The sequence below is a fragment of the Lathamus discolor genome, chromosome 6 (genome assembly GCF_037157495.1).
Source record: "Lathamus discolor isolate bLatDis1 chromosome 6, bLatDis1.hap1, whole genome shotgun sequence".
Classification (NCBI taxonomy): Eukaryota; Metazoa; Chordata; class Aves; order Psittaciformes; family Psittacidae; genus Lathamus; species Lathamus discolor.
The window spans coordinates 57,667,143-57,684,623 of NC_088889.1; positions in this window are offsets into that span (position 1 = coordinate 57,667,143).

Below are 17,481 nucleotides of genomic sequence, written 5' to 3' on the forward strand. Positions count from 1 at the left end.
CTTAAAGTATCTAATGTATCAATCTAATCCACCTGTCTAAGACTTGGTGTAGCCCATCACTGTGTGGGCAGGTCACAAAACATTGCATTAACCCTTGCCTTGGGAAGGAGGTCTTTTACGGAATTGAATCTGCATCTGTCTGACTAAAGCAAATCCTGCCATGTCTCTTCTAATGGAAATGCAAGTATCTAGGGAAGACTAGAAAGGCAGCAGGCAGAGGAATGTCTGCGGCCATGTGCTGCCAGCGTTTCAGCAAGGCTGTGCTGCAGCAGTTCCCACCTGCCGTTTCCTTCCCAGACTCCAAGGGTATGGATGTAGGAAAGAGCTGGGAAGAGAGGCTGTGCTGAGTGCAATTAATTTATATCATCTCCATTTAAATAAAACCTTCTCATAGTCATAGCTTGGGAGGAGACAGCGCCACTTGGCAAACAAAACTGCATTAAGTGCACTCCACTGGAAATGTTTATACTCTGTCCCTGAGAAATGTTTATGCTGGAGTATGGTATTTAACTTACCAATCGAAAATGAATGACGAGGAGAGGAGTACAGAGGCTTTCTCATTTCAGAAACATTTGTTAAGTGTCTTTCATTTGTGACAGCTCCAAAATCAGGGTAAGTTGCCTTCATCTGAAGGAGTCTGCAGTAACCCGAGCCATGCTGAGCATGCTGTTGGGACACTCCCGCAAATATATAGCCTAAAAATGAATGAAGACTTGGGGAAACGTCTTCATTTCTGATTAAATTCCTTTCTTCTCGTCCTCTCATGGTGTTGACTTGCCTTCGGGAGCCTAAAATTACATTACAGCAGCCAGACCAGGGCTTTGAAAAGTATGCTATTATACCTGTGAGCATGAATTTGCAAAACGCTCTGTCACGTAATATCTCCTGCTTAAACTCCAAATTCCCAAAGGTCAGTGCACCCTCTTGCTTCCTTCCCCTGCATTTCCAGGATAGAGTGCTGCCACACAGGATCATCTGTCCGCAGGAGTGCAGTAGCAGCATGCACCCTTGTCCAGCACATGCATTGCAGAAGCTTTTCTTGCCAAGGCTGGCTGGCCTTCTCTGACTAAATACTTTTCTTAATATGAGAAGAACAAAGCCCACCTGTATTTACCATCTCAGTCTTTTTCCCCTGCAGACTGCATGGGATGAATGCAAGCTAATAGGTTCCTCCCACAGGATCCCCTCTCAGAGTCAGGTCTGTGGACACTCCTGAACAGTTAATTTTGCAGCAAACAAGAAAGTAGATCCCAACTCTGACAGCCCCACAGGCTACTCAGCAGTTCTGGAAGCAAGGAAAGAATGGGGCACAGTTCTCTGGAAGGGCACAGAGCTCTGCAGATAAAAACCAAATTAAACATTACATTCTGCAGAAGGACAATGCAGAGGTTTCTTCAGGAGTCTCAGAGCCAGGATTATCTGTCCTCCCCACACAAAAGCCCAGCTGGCAGCTACCAATAGGAGTGACCCAAACCATGAGCAATCCCAGCCACCACAAGAGCAGTTTACTCTGTTAAACGCAAACCTTAGCAGGTGATGTACAATAATGGCTTAAAGCTGCTTCATGTGATACAGACGTACAGGGTCAGTGCTACAGACCCCAGCTTCAGATCTGAAAAGCTGCTGTACATGGGTGCCAGCTGCACCTCTCCCCGTGCTGGTGTGCAGGCACCGGGACAGCCTCACAGCCCTCCCGGCAGCCCAGCTCCTAAAACAACCCATGGATGGCCACAACCACCCCCTGCTCTACCAGCACTTTAATTCCCCCATTACATCCCCACAAAGGACCACACAGCCAGTGTCCCAGTTGCTTTTGGTATAATGAGAATGGGGAAAAAAATCCGCCGGATGGGGGAAATGATATTAAAAAAAATAGAATAAAATGGAATAGGAGCAGGAGGGGAAGAACATTGCTCACTTTAACCATCATCCGTAACATCATAATTGATCTTTACGTGAAGCTCCCAGAGAGACAAAGAGAGACGGTGTAGGTATGAATCCAGGAATAACAATGTGCACTTAATAGTGCTCATCATATGATGAAGTATGACACTGACATTTTACCAATGTATCTTCAAAGGGTGTTAATGAGGGAAAACCTGCCTGAAGCCGACAGCCCAGAACACGCCAAACAAGAGAAACGACTGTTTCTGTGAGGGAAAGAGATTCAAAAGGGGTAAAAGAGAGGCACAGAACAAGCTGCCTGTGCAGCTGAGTGATGTTTCAGTGCCCAGCAATGAAGAGCAGAGGGAGGGTAACCAGGTGCTAGAGGGAAGGCACCAAGGAGCGTTCAGCAGCTCATGGAGGAGGAGGAGGAGAAAAGCTGCACCTCCTCATGGCAGCCTCAGCATTGGGCATAGCATCAAACAGGCTCTTCATTATGTCCCTAATGTATCTGTCCCTGACATTTTCCCCCCTCCAAAAGCTTTGCTTTAGAGTATGCATGACCCGGGTGCATGAATCAGCTCAGGAGCAGCAGCATCGAGATTAAAATAACAACAATTAAAAAAAAGGCATGCATGCAGATTGCGGGAAGTGCACCAGACCCCCAGAAACCCGGAAAACTGCAGCTCTGGGTCTGAGCGTAAAATGAGCTTTAAAAGCTTGTCACCCTCTCCAGCACATATGTCAGGAGCAGAGGTGGTGTAAGACTGAAGGAGAATAATTTGGGATGGAGGGGTGTAATTTATCAAACTCTGTGAAGCTCTTCATGTTGTGTTGGACAGGAACTTGCAGCAAAACCAGCCCATGCTGATGTGCATGTTTTAAAAGATGCAGCTGCTCAGAAAGTGCCCTGTGTTACACAGAAAAATGGAATCATTTTAAAACTAATTTTGCTTTCCCCATCATTCATTTGGTCCCTTCCCACTAAATGAAGTAGTCAAACAATAAAGAAAAGCAACACAGCTTGACCCACTATTTGCCTACAGTATCATATAGATTTGTGTAGTTTTCATACCAGCAACTTCAGCCTTTAGTCTTACTCTCTGCTTGTAGTTCCCATCACATCAGGTTGTAACGATGCAAACGTCAAGTAGCTGGGCTGAAGGAGGGACAGTGAATGAAGCTCCTGCACAGATGTGAGCTTTTCCATAGCTAGCACTAACCTGAAGGGAAAGGCCTCACACCTCATTGGGAAGAGAGGGAATATTTAAGAAGTAATGTTTTAAGCACTGTACCAGGTTTGTGGTAGCTCAGTGGAACTGCTTTGGAGAGGTTAAACAATGTGTTTGTTATTTCCTAATGAAAACCAGACAGAAAAAAAAGGATTAATTTAGTAAAATGTGTGGAATTGCTGCTTTGACATCAGGCAATGAAATACAAAGCAGTGATGCCAGATTGCATGAACTCCGCCTGAGCTGCCCCAATTCGTAATGGTGTAAGCTGGCCTGTCCTCAAAAAGTTTATTGCTGAGCAATAAATGCATGAGCTCTCATTTGCAGGACAAGCGTCCTGGCTGATGCACACCCAGGTCACCCTATTGAGGCCAACAGAGCTGCTGCCTTTGGGACATCTTGGTCCAAAGGTTTGATTATTTTCTCAATTTATTTTAGGAAAATTATACCTCGTTAACAGTAACATTCCTCACTGATGCTTAAGAGCACGTTATTAGCCTTGAACTACAGGAAAAGTTGTCTCCTGCTAATGGCAAGTGCTGCCAGGGATGAGACTTCATGATCACAGCAAAGCTCAAAAGATCATGCACCTCTTCTGGCAATTATTTCTGGCTCTGACACACGGTGAACTATGGACCTGGCATAAAAGCTCTTTTTAATGTATTGGGGCAGGGTTGACTGGCCATCCTCAGGGCTTTCCAAAGCAGCAAATCCCCTGCGCACCTCAGGGCATCCTGGAGAGCGCCCTGTTCCTAGCTAGCAGCAGCTGCCTGTGACGTGATCTAACCCAGCCTTCTCCAGGCTAATTAATTATTTCAGGCTTTCTCCACCACAAGAGCAAGGTGGTGCGAGGCCAGAGTACATGGACTTGCCCCAACCAGTTCCCAACCACTTGGCAACTGGTCTTGAATCAGTAACCACAGGGCTCAGCAAAACCAGCACCACAACAAACCAAGACCCCAAAGACAGACCATTCTCCAAGAGACCGGCACATCTCCCAAACATACAGGGGCAAGACGCGTGGCTGTGCAGCAAGCGCAGCTTTGTGCCCACAGGTTCCCTAGGGAGCACTGTCAGCTGTGGGAGCTGAGACACATGGTCAGAAGTATAGAGCACTGCCTGAGCTGCCCCCATGCAGAGGAAACTCATCCTTTACAAACACTGCCTGCTCCAGAGCTGGGAAACCGCAGGATCCCTCCCATTACCCAGAGCCAAGATTTATATGGCAGGAGGCGGGGGAGCACAAGTGCACAGGCTTGAGCAACTGGATACCCTTGGATTTATACTCCATTTGGGATGATAATGAGGTGGTTAATACAGAAATACAAGACAGCAATAAACCACTGACTTTTATAGATCTCTGTGTGAATCTGAATCATCATTTGGCGACCAAGAGATGGGTGATATACAGCAGCCCATCCAATCCTAGCTCCTCTTGCGGCTCCTTGGGAGAGCAGCGGCACAAGGGAGCCTGAGAGTGCTAAGGCCAATGAATCCCACCCGGATGCATGGGGACAGTGTCCACAGGCCAAGATTTGTTAGTAGAATATGGATCAACTAATCTCAATCAAAAGCATGTCCTTTTTACACAGAGATCCCTTTTCCTCCACAGAAGCCATGTGTATTTTTAAACACCTTAATTCTACTGGAAATGCACAGGGGCAGCTGAAGGCAGATTTTGCCGCTAGCTTTAATAAAAGGACTAGAAATGGCTTGTTTTCTGTTGGGTGAGAAGGAGCATTAACTATCACTGACTGGTCTACTTTCAGAACACATAAAATCTAAATTAGCATTATTCTGTTTATAACTTTGAAAAAAAATAAATAAAAAATTCAGAAACCCATGGAATGGGTGTTGCAGATGCCTGGACAAATGCATGGCAGAAAAGGTCCCTCAAGGGCTAAGACACCACTCTAACAGCTGCCCCTGAAGCAGAGACACTGGAGACTGGAGAAACACGAGGAGATGCACAGCCCTGGGCACTTGTCTGGCATTGCTGCAAGGCTGCATTACAAACATTCCCTCAGCTGCTGCTGCAGTCCTGTTTTGGGTGAACCATGGCTATGTCATGGGGTAGGAAAGCCAACAAACTTTGTATAAATATCTTCCAACGCGAAATAGTGGCTTAGGGAAGACAGCTCCAGCTGAAAGCCTATTTCCTGGGAGCAGGCACTGTCAGCAGCTCCCAGCAGCAGAGGTGCCTGTGAGCTGCTGCCAGCTGGGCTTCCCCAGCAGCAAGGCAATAAAATCAGAAGCATCTTCCAGAAGAATTGCTCTTTGTGCATGTGCGTATTTTTCTGAGACTTAGGAGCTGAGGTGATATTTCATTAAAGTAGCCAGAGCTAATCCTTCCCATCCCTATTCTTCTCTGGGCAGCATGGGCAGACAGACCCCAAACCTGCCTGTTCCTTTGGGAGTGAAATATAGGAGGATTTATGTGATGGAACTAAAAGAGATAAAATGTTAAAGGAAATGGTCCAGAAATGCTGAAGTAGAAATGAAGGACTGAAATATTCTACTCATACTTTTTGCGGTGGCATTGATATAAAAATTACCATTGGTTGTGGCGTTTTTCTTATTGAGGATCCTTTTTCTTACCAAGAAAATTGTTTATGCAAAATGTCCCAGGAAGCTTCAGTTTTAATTTGTATATCTGTACATATAAGTGGTAGTAATTTGAAGTCCTCCAAACAATCGCCTGTAAATTACAGCCTTTCTAAGCAGCAATATATAGCCACAAATCAGTCCTAGGACACTGAAACTATATGTGAAAAGGTCTATTTAAGTCACTCCAGGCAGACAAAAAAGTTTACTTCATCTTACACAAAAAAAAATAAATCTTATTAACATGTATAGTTAATTGGATAATAATAACTAAAAAAAAAAAAAGAAAAGAAGAGCCCTTTAAAAGGCCTGGGATGACTAGGAGGTTCATCTACTGAACTTCTGAGCAGTAGAAGTTCAAGGGCACACAAGGGCACAAGGAATCACAAAGGCAGTGATTCTTGTGCTTCTCCCTGTGTCTCTGCAGGTATACATTTATCTGCTGCACTACACTGAGCACAGCCCCTGGGTATGGCCCCTGCGCTGCGCTGGAAGAGCCACGATGGCACTGGTGGGGGGCAGCCACACTTACTGAGCTCTACAAAGAAGTCACCAGGAGTGACTCTGCAAAAAAGCCCTGCAAAACCCATAGCAGAGGTGATGTGAGGGGAGGCAGGCTCCAAGCAGGATGCTGAGAGGACAAGACCTTAATCGCAAATCTCCCCTCTTGGCAGCTGCAGCAGGCAGGCAGCTTCAGAGCTCACTCTTGTGTCAGCCCATTACTGGCCACAGGGAAGCTGGGCCAGTTTGAGCTATTGCTAATGGGGATGAAATCTGAGCTTATTTTACCAACTCAGTGTAGCTGGCCATCACCATATGCACAAGTGTTGCCCATCACACCTTCCTGCTGAATAAGCATCTGCCCAAGTTGGGATCCTTGTTTAGGATGGTGTAGACACCAATGGACAAGGTTAACTTTGGCCAGATCAGCATCACTGGTGATCTGTATGTGAGAAAAGACAACAACAGTTCAAAGCACAGCATATTTGTACTTACAGCTTTCTCATAGCCTTCATCCTACCCATGGACCATGTTTCCTGCTGTAAATGCAACATTTTGGGGGTGTGAGGGAGGCAGGTTTCAGGAATGCAGCTCACTCACATTACCAGCAGTAAGGGACTTTCTGCTGTAAGTGGACTTTCCAGGACCTTGAGCCTCATCACTTGTAACAGCAAACACCAGATCATGCACATGCATGTTCTTAAAATATGCTTTTTCTCAAAGCAGGCTTTTGAAAGCAGCGGCTCATGAAGCCTGCAAATGACATCAACTGTGAAAGTGCCATTCAACAAGTGGGCACTTCAGTGGCAGGAGTACTTTACAGAGGGCAAAACCGTGTGATTCCTGCAGCTTTTCCTCCCATAAATTGCATTCTTGGCTTCCCTCTCTGCCTCCTTCTGCCCTGCACTGAAGATGCAGAAGATGACTACCAGTTGGATTGGGTCAAACACACAAAATTAGAAAGTAAGGGGCAAATGTAGCTAGGGCATTTTCTCAAACACGCGAGTTTAAACACGAGGATGCAGCAACCCTGCTTAGATGGCTTTTCTCTTCATCTTCCATCAATGAGCAAGGCTTGCCTACACAACCTTTTGTGTTAGGTGAACATTATGCCTGTCCACACAAGTCCCTGCATTTGTTGTATTTTTGGGAAAATGGGATGTTTCTAGGACCTTTGCTGTGGCTGGGTAGAGGGAGAATGCCAGGGTACCCCAATGAGGTACCAGAATGGCAACTGGTGTGAGCTGTCACAGCTCACCAGGATAGCCCAAGCACAGCCAGCGCTCTCTCACCTATCCCAAACCAGCAGAAAAAAAAAAAAGCAAAATACCTTAATTCTGGACTCGAACAGATTTGGGAACAGCACAGCCTCTTCGGAGGCATTCAAAGCCGGAACTGTGCTTGTTAGAGTAATTATTCACTGTGAGTTATTTGCTATACTAATAGCATTAGTATAGTACTAATAATATATATTATATAATACTAATTCCCTCCATATCTTGTGCTCACCTCTCCTCGCACATACATGGGTATCAGTTAGGCCTTGCCTTGCAGATATTACCAGAATCACCGAAAATTTACAAGCAGTGCTGAGATGAGGAGGCATCACCCATACACGGGGGCTGAGGGGAAAACCCCAGAACTTAATGCAAGCAAGAAGGAGCCTCTGCTGCAGCCCTGGCTTAGCATTCCAGGACTGTCATGCCACAGGGATGTTCTCCTGGAGCAATGCTGGAGCCACCTGGTGCCACAGTCTGTCTGCAGCATTACACAGTGGGAAACCAAAGGGAGCATATGCCAGGGGGATATGAGGGGACAGGGCAGCAGGACGCCAATGCTCACAGCGGGTGATGATGCCCAGAAATAACCATAAAACTGACTTTACAACCACTGTGTTTTTTCCTAAAGGATGTGAATCATCCCCACTGTGAGTTTGTTCCCTGTGTCGTGGTTTAAGCCCATCCGTAAATCAGACCACGCAGTCTCTGTCTCACTCCCCCCCTTCCCACCCCCTAATGCTCCTGGAGGGATGGGGAGGAGAATCAAAAGAATGTAACTCCCACGGGTTGAGATAAGAACAGCCCAGTAACTAAGGTATAACACAAATCACTGCTGCTACCACCAATAATAGTAATGATAAGGAAATAACAAGGGAAGAGAATGCAACCACTCACCACCTGCCGAACGATACCCAGCCCAACCCAAGCAGTGACCCAGCCATTCTGAGTAACTGCCCCCAGTTTATATAGTGACCATGATGTGCTGTGGTATGGAATACCTCTTTGGTTAGTTTGGGTCAGGTGTCCTGTCTCTGCTTCCTCCCAGCTTCCCCTCCTCCCTGGCAGAGCATGAGACTCACAAAGTCCTTGGTCAGAGTAAACATTACTGAGCAGCAACAAAAACCATTGGTGTTATCAGCGCTGTTCCCAGGCTGAAAGTCAAAACCACAGCACTGCACCAGCTACTAAGAAGGAGAAAAATGACTGCTGCTGCTGAACCCAGGACACCCTGTGGTACCCTCACCCGCAGGATGGGGCTGCAGGACAAGCCCTGAAAGGTGGCACTGTCTGGCACTGTATGCTGTCTCCCCAAAACTGCCCAGTGAGAGTTTGCATAAGCTTTGGGCTTGATTCATCAATTCCTGTCCCACACAGCTAGCCAAAATCAGCAGGGAGCCAACACATTCTGGTCTTGGGGAAATTACACACCCAAAAGCCAGTAGCACAAGGGACAAGGAAGGGACAGAAAATGCCATCAGGGTTGAAAGGCTTCAGTAATTCAAAGGGGTTTGATCTTGCAATAATCCCTTTGCGCAGTGCCACTTTGAGCAGACTTTGATTAAGTGATATCTTATTAATTGATGTTTTAAAGAGGGGCGCTTTTTTTGTAGTTTTTGCCTTTTTAAGAGGGGTTTAATGCTCGCGCTGTCCTCATGCTGTCAGAGCACTGTGACACAGCCAGGCTTTGCAGCAGCCTGGAGAGTGCTGAGCTTCTGGCCATTAACTGCCTAGTGGCGCAATGTCCTCTGGCTCCTTCCCCCCTTCCAGCCCCAGACATTGATGAATTTTAAGCTAAAAGACCAGTGGAATTTATTGTCTTCCATTAGTCTAATACAATGCAATTTATTTTTAAAAGCTTCGCTCATGCGAAAGCATCCCAAAGTGATTCACAGCAGATGACAGACTCTGCAAGCAGATTCAGGCAGTTTATACCCTCCTGCATGATGCGGCACATGGGTTATCCTGCTGGCTAGACCGCAACCAGGAAGATTTAATTATCCACAAAATAGCATTACTGCATTTTGTTGCAGAGAATGTGCAATCAAAACAAGGTAAATATGGGAAACAACAGGTACAGAGGCAGAGCCAGGAAGAGGACTGATGTGAAATAAAACAGAACACAAAGTCGAGCAGATCACACTGACAATAAAGACGCTCAAGAACTTGGGAAGAGACAGAGAAATGCAACAAGCGAGCATGACAGTGGGTGGAAACCATCAGCATACAGAATGGGAGCTAGTACAGAGGAGCAGGGAGCCAACCCAGGACTCAGAGGATGAGAAAAAATAGTGATTTGCTGAGAGACAAGCCTATTCACATCAGTTCAGGATCTACCCTGGTACATTTCCACAAGCAAATGACAAGCAGTTCCCCAAAAAGTGCTTACAAAAGTTTGTTGGCCATGCTGTGGTCAGGAAGGACTTACTTAAACAATGGGGGGAGCTCCCACAATGACAGTAAAGTTCAGTCTCTCTGCCACAGCCCCTGCTCCCAAGAGCAGAGGAGGGAGCCCCACAACCAAACAGGGTGCCAGTCCTTGCTGCACAGTGCAAGGCAGGTGAAGAGAGCTCACCCCAGTTCACCAGAGCTGCAGGGAGGCTTGGCACCGTGATGAGCACAGCCAAGAGGGCCCAGCACCATCATCTTCCACTGGCCACAGTTAAACATGGTTAAAATGATAGATGGCCTGGAAATTCAGGGAAGAAGAGCAATGAGACAGAAAAGATTTGCCTTTTGACCAGAGGGATTTGTTTTAACCAGTGATTTAACATTTCTTTCCCAAAAATACCAGTGCAGCTCTTACCAAGAGATCAGAATTACACAGCACCTTTACATACCACATGCCCACCACCTCCCTCTTCACAAGGCTCACCCCACTCTCCAGAAGTGCTGCAGACATCTTCTGCACATTCTTCAACCTAAACAAAAGCTTAGACTGTCCCACTGCCATACCAGCCCCAGCAGAGCACTCCCAGCATCAACACCCACACCACCAACTCCCCACCACTGCAGAATAAGTAGTCCTGACTAGCTTGCTGCAAACAACCTACAGCTGTGTGTTCCAGCACAGCCCCTTAGGACAATTAAGGAGACAGGATAGCCATCTCTGGGAAGCAGTTTGTCAGAAACCTGCCCACTGCCTTTTCCCCCCCATCAGCAAGGAAGGCTTCTCTTTCATTTCCCTGGAATGCCTGCCTCTCTAAAAATAAAAGAATGAACACAGCTCAAGGATCATCAGGGTGAGCTGCACTGCTGATAGCTCTTATTTTTATAAATGCTTGTCAATGAGACTCACCAGTGACTGGGAGCACATGGGCTGTCACACCAACAGAGCAGCATCTCACCTTCGTGCCGTGGCTCTGAGCGTGCCGCAGCACATGCCCATGTGCGTTGGGGAAGCTCTCCACCCTCACTGGTGTCTCGCTGAGTCTCACAGAGGGGTACGCAGGGTGTTGATCAAGCTCGAGGTAGCTTTTCAGGATTTCATGCTTCACAATTTTACCCAGCGATGTAATACTCGTGGAGCTTCAGCTGTTTCTAAAAAGAACAGTGATGCTGCGAGGAGAGAAATTATTAGGAAGCTCATTCTTTATTTAAAAACCAGAATAAAGTTCTTTGGAGAGAAATTAAATCATGGAAGTAAAGAGCCATGAATGGATACAAATGTGGGGTTAAGCAGTGTGGGCTCAGAGCTTGCCTTTCTCGTCTACTGGCTAAATTCAACAAAGCAGGGCCTCTGGAAAGCAGGGGCAGAGGCACAGGCCAGTGACATTGTCTGCCAGTGCATGAGGCGTCTGTAAAAGGAAAAAAATGCGTAAAGCATCTGTAAAAAAGTCATCATTTTTGCATGAGCACGTACAGTAGTAACAATACAGCAGTAGGGGAGCCCGAACGACCCCGCAGGTCATGGTAAAGTGACATTACACAGCCATAAACCAAAATAATGCTGTACTCATGGTGGGTGCCCTTCCCCGCTGTGCCGTGCCCAGACACCAGCTCTGAATAAGTAGGAGCCGACCCCCCATTGTGCCACTGTCCCCAAACTGGGGCTGTCTTCAACCCTGGCTGCAAGGCTGGGGGAACCATTGTCACACACTCATGGATTTCACATGTTTTACCTGGAAAATGACTCCACAGGCATTATATCAAGCCAGACACCCCAAAAATCAAAACATCCCACATGATTAATCGCACAGCATATGATTAATAACATAAAAGCTGTCTTGAATGTCTAGGTTCCCTTCTTTTCCCCCCAAAAGAAAGAGACGGCTCGTGCCATGTGAGAAATACATTTTTCTTTCTGATTTTCTCCTTGTCTGTAGAACATTTATAAAGTGGAGAAGCCAGCGGCAAAGTATGTCAGAATTGTCTTTTAAGGGGTTAACATCTGTAAGATGGATGCTGCGAGAGCTGTTTTTTTTAATTAAAAAAATATATTTCTGGAGCGAAACCACAAGCAATAAAGAGCGTTTGCCTGTTGGGAGGCTGGTTTTGTAATGCAGTATGAATAACCAGCTGACAATCCATTTTTTGTTTTCTCTTCGTACGGCCAATGGCCACGAGCCAGCCAACTTTATTGTCCTTGAAATGTCATGATTTTGAGTATGCACAGAATTCTTAACTGCCCAATTTACTGCATAACATCCCTTTTTATTATATGGCAACAATGTGATCCTGGGCTCAAAGACTTACTAGTTAAGAAGATTATGTGTTTTCCTTTTTCTGTTTTGTTAAAGTGCCAAGTCTTGCATTTTTGGCATCTTCTAAAGAAAAAATGTCTTCTGAAATATTCTTTCCAAGCACAGAAGTTACCTCAGAGGAGCTCAGCAACGCGGGGCTTTTCAGTACTTTCTCGCTCGCTCAGAAGTTCAGACGCATTTCTTTTCCTCAAAAGCTTCCAATTTTTGCCTCTTTGTGCATATTGACAGCAAAAAAAAAGTTGTCCTTCATAAGTTTGTGTTACTTTACTGATAATTTGTTTCTCTCTCTCTCTTTCCTCCCCCCCATCCTTCCCAAGTGTTGCACGTTTGCACCCGTGAGCACGAGCGGGCAGGCGGCAGGCAGGCTGTCCTACCTCTTGCTGCCTGCGCCCTCAGCTGCATCCCCACATCCACCATCACAGCAGCCCTGCCTGGCAAAGTATTGGCCTCCCCATAGTGCACACCCCCCAGCCCACCCCACTGGCATCCTCATGGCTTGGTTGTATGGGTAGCACAAGCAGACCAGGAGAACTGGCGCAGTTTTAGCCAAATTTTGCTCTGGCACAAATGCAAAACACTCTGTTGATGAGAGATGGATGTGCTGAAAGCAGAATGGTCCCCAGGGAGCAGGGGTATGATGTAGCCGGAAAGTGCAGGGGTCCATCACCGCAGCCTTGGGCCTCAGTGTGGCAAGAAGCAGTGTAACTTCTCAGGGCTGCCTTTGCAGCCCCGCTCCTCCAGTGGCTTGTGTTTCCCCAAGAAGGGAGCTTTTTAAATATGTTTTCCCCAGCTGACATTTAAGTACGAATAAACTGTTACACAGGCACTAAATATTCATGTTTTACAACATTGCCATTACACTGAGGAATTATTTATGATGCTGCTGCTTCTCGCCACCGGGGTGGGGGGACATGGTGTGGCGAGGCCAGCAGCAGTACCTGGGCCTGCCGGTGTGGCCACGGGCGAGCAGTTAATCAGTTGATGTTTCTTTCCTGCCAAAGGCTGGGGTTTCCCAAAGCCTTCCCTGGGGCTCACAGGCAAGACATCCTGCTCTGGAGGATGTTGTGTCCTGGGCCTTTGTGTTCCCATCGCGACCTTTGGGACACTTTTCCTCCTCCTCTGTGTCAGGCAGAAGGGAGGGCATTGCCTTCAGAGCCCCAGGGCTCCTGTTACTGCAACCCCATCTGCTACTGGGTCAAGACACTTCACTGCATCTCTGGGATGTGTTTGGCAAGAATTTAAGAAATAATAATTAAAACGCCCTAAATTATGACAAAGATAGGCTCTTTTCAGAAAAACAAACTGCAGAAAAACTTCTCCCCCTTACAAACCTGAGCATTGAACACTACACGGGTTACTTAGCTTTAATAGACTTACTGGAAAGCCATTCTCAAAGACTGGTGATAACAGCGCCATGGTCTCTGTGGCTGGCATGTGTGCCCAAATGCACTGTGGTGGTGCAGCACAGCCATACGCCTGTCCTTGACCCCGGCAGCCAGCTGTGAGCAGGGCCAGTGCTCCCCTTTATACAGCTGCTGGGAGAGGCAGACTGGAAGGAAGAGGTGCTTTCCCTCCCTCGGTGCTCCTGCCACCTGTATAGGCATCCACTACTCAGATGCGCATGGTGACACAGTGTGAGCCCCGTGGATAAGATTGAAACATTGGGTTTGAATAACAAGGTTTTCATTAAATAAAAACACAATTTCCTACACTTTCTACAGGGATGTCAAGACCTTTAAGTAAATACCTGATTCTATTTAATAATAACAAAGCTATTCCCAAGGTCATTTTCTTAGTAAAATTGCCCATAAAAGCTCGGATTACATTGGCAACATTTCTTTCCATGAGTACTACCAGTGAAGGCTAAAACAAGCAGCAAGTCCCATCTGCCCGCCTGCAGGCAGCACCTTGTGGGCAATGCTGCCCGTCCCAGCACTGGTGGTCACTGCAATATATTAATATTCATGTTATTTATACTTATACTAATGATTACATTACTTCTGGGATGTTTCAGAGTGCTTTGAGGAAAAATCAATCTCTGTTTTGGGCACATGCCCTCCAGTTGCTCACAATAATCTCCCAGCGTTCACTACTTTGTCAGCGGCTGATCCCCTGCTTCGATCCACCTCTCCGGCTCCTGCTGCTTCTCCAGGACCAAACCCTGCTCCCAGCAGCTGCTCCTGCTCCAGCCTTACTTTCTCTCAGACCTTCACTAAAACCCTTCTTCAGCATCATGAAGCGGCTGCCCCTGCAGGCATCTCAGCCTGGCCAGAGTCATCCTTGGCATCCTTCAGTGCTTTGCTATTAAAACCAGAGCAAGACGGACAGACAGATGGAGTCAGTCAGTTCCTGTAAGCTGTGATACCTAAATGGAGTGGTATAAACTGAGGCTTCCCCTGAAGCTGGTGCCTCAGAGGGTGCAGCAGGGGATACCTTGTCCTGGGGGCTGGCTCTCAACAGCCTACAGAGAGCATGGGGGTGCGCACCCCAGCTTCTCCTCACTGGGTCAAGTGTGGCTCAACTGGAGAGACAAGTGCTAGTGGAGGAGAAGCTGGAGTGATGTGATGAGTTGGGGCACAGTAGGACTGAGGACCAGGGACCTGCCCCATGTCTGAATCTAGGGCCCCCCTAGCAAAATGTTTGCTGCCCTCTCCGCTAAAAGCCCATTTTTGTGTGAGAAGCTGATGTCTGGGACATGGGGACACGGGGGATGAAGGGGCAGGGTGAGTGGCATCACCCCACTGTTGTCCCTTCCCCTTTGGAAATAATATTGCTCACTGGCTGTTACAGGTGAAGGCAGTGATTGCTAGAGCAGAGAGAAAGCCAGTGCCCCATAAACTGGGACAGGGTTTAACGATGTGACACATAGCAAGCTAATCAAGAATTAAGCCAGAAGCTAACACTCCCAAAAGCCACCTCCATCTCCAGCAGCACCACGTCCCTTAACCTGGGGGGACCAGGCCCGGGCACCATGTCACCGCTGTCACCTACTGCTAGCGCGGGGCATCCCCATCCCTGCCCCACTGCCCACAGCCAGCATGGCTCCGAATGACTGCTGGAGAAGAGCCTTCCCGTCTGAGCTGGGCTGTTCAGGGAAATGCCTTTTGAGAGACTGCTTGGAGGGCTTTGCTCATAGTTCCCCCCATTGCAGCAAGTTGGAAGTGAGGGGCAGGGCTCCCGCCGTGCTGGCAGGCAGACTTCAGCAAGCCCCTGGTGTGCCACAGGGTCTGGCATGGAAGCACCCCCTAAAAGCCTGAGGAACCCGTTGGTGTTGCAAACGTCTGCCGCTGTGCCCATATGTCTGTTGATTTCCATCCTAAAGACATTTACTGTATATGTTTGCCACCAGGGAAAACTACTGTCTACGACTCAGCTACATTACTGGAAGAGCAGCAGCGGTATTTGTGCTGTTCTGAATATTGCATTTCCAGGACCTGCTCTATGGTTTTTGAAATCCTCCTTCCAATCCACGTCTGCCCTGGCCAATTAGCAAAAATGCCTGGTTGGGGTGATGGCCCCTCCTCCATGTGGCAATGCCACACCGAGAGGCTCACGCAAAGCCGTGTGAGCCATCCCTTCTTGGCGCTGGGAAGCACGGTTTGCAAGCCAATGACAGAGGGATGAAATGCAAATATCTCACTTCTTGTAAAGTAAATTAAGCTAACAGCGAGGTAACAAGCCGCTGTTAATATTAGATTAACTTGTTTGGCAAGATATGAAATCGGGTGAGCTGGATCGTTGATGGCGGAGTGCTCAATAGCGCTAATGCTGCTCAGGGAAGGATAACATCCCTCTGAAAGACAGGCACGCAGCAGAAAAAAATGAAATTAAGACTGGAGGAAGAGCCAGGATCTGTGCAGCAATTACACCAGCATTAAAGATGAATGGAGAAGCAGCTTGAGATTTTGATTGCCTTTAAATACTGGCTGGTTTTTAATCTCAAAATCAGACTGCGCTGTGATCAGCCATTAGCCCTGACTGCAAAAAAAGAGAGAAGAGATCCTAGATTTTAGCATTTTTATTATGAACTTAAAATATTGCTTTGATCTAAGATAAGGAGGCAAATGGCAGATAATTCAGAAGTTAAAGCCAGTTACGTGCGGTTAGCAGCTGACAGTGGCTGGGCTGACTTTGGGAACGATGGAGACTAGGGCAAAGAGGTCACCGACATCCGTGTCCTCAACGCAGGGACTGAGGCACAAGCTTAAATGTCATACTATATGCCAGTGGTCACTAAACTGATTAAGCGGTGGTTATCTTTAGCAGTAAAAAGGCTATCTGCTAATACTAAATGATTAGAGTCTAAAATGCCATTTACTCTGCTCTGATTCCTTGAATGAATATTTATGCCAAGTGATGACTGTAACACCATCAAAAGGTTTTCGTGCTCTGCTCTGTAGAGTGGAAGTGATTATTCAACAGCAGGTCTGCACTCCAGCACTTGTTTCTATTAAGCAAATTTGCAGCATTCAGACAAAAATTCCTGATTGCCTTGTCCTCCTGGGATTTTTATTTTTAAAGAAATCCCACTTCCAGTGCTCCCTGGGGCATGGGCTGGGGCAGGTGGGCCTTGTCTGCTGTTCAGACACTGAAAAGAGGGATACAGATGCTACACAATTTCTCCTTTGTATTTTTTTTAGGATAAGACAACGTTTGCTGTGCTCTACTCAACAGCCAGAAACCGTATCTTGTCCCAGGCTTTCCTCCCAACCAGCCAGCCATCAGCCGGGGCTTTTGCATGAAATGGCTTCATGAAATTCCTTGTCAGATATCAGGAGTCGGATCTACAGCCACGGTGACAAATCAAGGGTGCTGCCCATCAAAAGCCGCTTCACCCTGTCGGGAGAGCACTTCCTGCAGTTCACATGGCTGGTACTGGCTGAACCTCCCTGGCTCAGCTCCCACCTTGCCCTGAAGGCAGGGGTGCTCTTCAGGGGGGTTCAGTCTCTGGTCATACACTACCCTGATGTTTACCTCCCCAGAAGGAGAGACTCGTGTTCTGGCTACATCCCCTGTGATCGCTGGACCTCTGTGTGCTCCCTGCTCTCACATGTGCTACCCGCTCCCAGGTAATGTTGTTAATGTTTCATCCTTGGCTTCCTTTACACCACACCACCATGCTGCCAGTACCGTATAGATGGCAGCTACTAAGACTGTACCTCACCATAGCTGCTTTAACTTCCTGCCTGTTTTCTCCTATTGACCAATCCATCACCCACTTTTTTTTCCCCAGTCTCCCAGGCTATCTTCTGCTCCATCATTCTGCTGACTCAGCCTGCT